Here is a 2,872-nt window from a genome sequence, read left to right as displayed (position 1 = left end):
ATATATATATGTATATATATATATATATATATATATGTATACACACACCATATTTCTCAGGTATATACCCAACTGAGTAGAAGCCCACCAGAGTGAAAACCCATTACCTAATTTTGTTTTCAAATTTTTATATAAAATGCTCTTTTGTGGTATCAAAGCCCGCCAAAATATTTTAGAGATCTGGAACGGAATTTGTACACTATGTGTTCTTCATATAAATGTACCTTACCGGAGTGTCAATCAAACTTAACAACAGACCAATCAGAATTGGGTCAGGAATACGTGCATGTCTTACAAACAAGCACACGTGTTGTCCCACAAAAGCACGTTTGGTGAGACTTTAGAAACAAATATCCAAGGGGCAAGCCTTGCGGGAAGGTCCATTCTAAAAGTAAATTAAATTATGAAATAAATTACTAGCTTGGCTACTTGATCTTTTCAAATCTAGGTTAGCATTTTGACTGGTGGCGTATTATAGTTTGTGTTTTCTTGTCCCAGGGTATAAGACGAAGTGCTCCTAAACTTGACCAAATTGCCGCTTATACTCAAGAAACTACTGGACATCTAAGTCTGGTGGCATTGTGTACAATAACCAATCTTCGGGTAATAGCCCTTTCTTTTAAACCAGCATAATAGGAAGAAAAATTTAAATATGAACCAACCAAGGATATGGTTTGATGTAAATGCCGATGTTAAAATTTAGTTAATTAACATTACAATATATATGTTTTTATGTTGATTGTTTAAATATTGTTGAATATTGCTTATGAAAGATTTGTGTTAATAGTAAAAGTAATTCTTGATATTTTATGCTACTAGACAAGAAGAGTACATTTGTAAAGATGGTTTTCCACTAGGCGAATTTATTCGTGCGAATAAATTTGCCTAGTTGAAAACCGGTTTTAGGCTAGTTTCATCAGGTTAGATGACTCCTTAAAGATTTTGATTAGGAATATTACATTTTCATCAGTTGTTTTCATCATAAATCTATAGTAAAAATGTTCCAATTAATTTAAACGCCAGTACTAAAAAATGGTATGTAAAGTGGGAAAGGTTGGGATGGGAAAGTTACTGAGATCCAGAGATTTACTGAACGGATGGGTGGGGGGGGCAACAATATGAAGTCCACGCCACCACTCCCACCGTGGTTAGTGTAAATAAGTGGTAAAAAATCAAGCTGTCCTTTTTCCCACTGCTGGAGCACCACTAAACTCATGGGTGCACTTCCCTTTTCCCCCTTTCCTCTCTTTAACTTAAATTTATCTCCCTCTTCTTTAATTTTCGGCTTGACCGACAGGGTGGAGGGGTAACAGGCCCCCATGGCCCCCGCTGGATCCACGCCTGGTTAGGGATGGGAAAGTTTGATGTTGGGTGGTTTGATGTGGGAAAGTTTAGGGGTGGGAAAGTGGTGACAAAAGAGAAGATCTGTGCAAGTCATGGATATGATGTCATACAGTCTACTGAAGGTAGTTTCACTTGGTTATTAGCAGATATATTGTAATATCAATTGCAATTGCTTTTGTTTGTAAGAGAAATATTGTTGGTAGTGTTATAATTTTTGAAGATGTAAGATGAATTAATTGGTTAAAAACAGTTGAGCATAATTTCACATTCAAAGTAGACTGAGCCAAGCAGAAGTGGCATCAGAGATTTCTTGACGAGGGGTCCAAATGCTCTGATCAGATGTCCATGCCCCCAGGTTTTAAGAATTTGCACCTCTAGATACCTCGAAATAGCACTCTCAGAACTGTGAAAATTCTTTTTCAAATCTGTATTTTTGAGAGGATTGGGAGAGTGTGGATGGTCCATGTTTTTGTAACAGTGTACAGTGTAACATTGTCCTCATTGGATTTAGTTCAAATGTTTATGAAATACATACAAATGTACAAAAAAATATATGTTGTATTTTTACTAATATGACCTCATTATAATATAATTTTATACACATCAAGTAAAAGATATAATGATAATAACTCGGATATATGTATATCTTTGCTTTTGATTCTGAAGTTAGGAACTTGTGGATGCCCCTTTTCAATTACAGTACATGTACAGTATGTATGAAATTGTGAAAGGTTTTGGTAAAATAAATAAAAACACAAACAAATGTGTATCAAATTTGCTAAATTTTAAATTCACTTTAATGTGGGCATGAAAATCACTGTTAAGGTGCCCAGTTCATATATGATTTTGTATTTTTGATGATTGAAATAGAAACAGGTTGAAATAAATTTCTTTTTCATTTTACTTAAAAAATAACAAAAATTGTATAGAAATAACGACCTAATAATATTTTAATGATTTTTTATTCTAATTTGTTTCACAACTCATTCAATTTACATGTGTGTTATTTATTTTGTATATTAGGTTAACTAATTGGAAAGTGGGTTTCTTTAAAGGCGAATAAACAAAGCTTTAATGAACTAATGGCCTAAACTTTAATTTATTCATCCTTAGCAGTACCAATGAAGTTTCAAATAGATAATTTTGGTATAAAAATAAAAAAATTCCAAAATTCGTTTAAGAATGATCATACTATACAGCCGGGAATTTAACATGGTGAGGTCTTTGACAACAATTACCGATATAGCCAACATTATAGGTATGGGGTGCCATACGCAGCAAAAGTCCATGTTAAAATCAAAATGTAATTGCAAAATTCAATGTCTAAATTTATCAAAACGTAGGCGTAAATTTCCCAAAATGTAGATCTGGTTTCCCAAAATGAAGTTCTAATTTTTCAAAATGTATTTCTAATTTCTTTAAAATGTAATTCAAATTCAAAACGTAGGTCAGACTTGATCAAATGCCCTCTCCAAATTCTATTCCAAAACGTAAATCAAAAACCAGCCTGGTTTGAAATGTATTTGAC

This window comes from Anneissia japonica, unplaced genomic scaffold (genome assembly GCF_011630105.1).
Source record: "Anneissia japonica isolate Jap-2015-1 unplaced genomic scaffold, ASM1163010v1 scaffold1165_len1893470_cov193, whole genome shotgun sequence".
NCBI classification, from domain to species: domain Eukaryota; kingdom Metazoa; phylum Echinodermata; class Crinoidea; order Comatulida; family Comatulidae; genus Anneissia; species Anneissia japonica.
The sequence above is the reverse complement of the archived record's forward strand: the minus strand, read 5'-3'. Positions refer to the sequence as shown.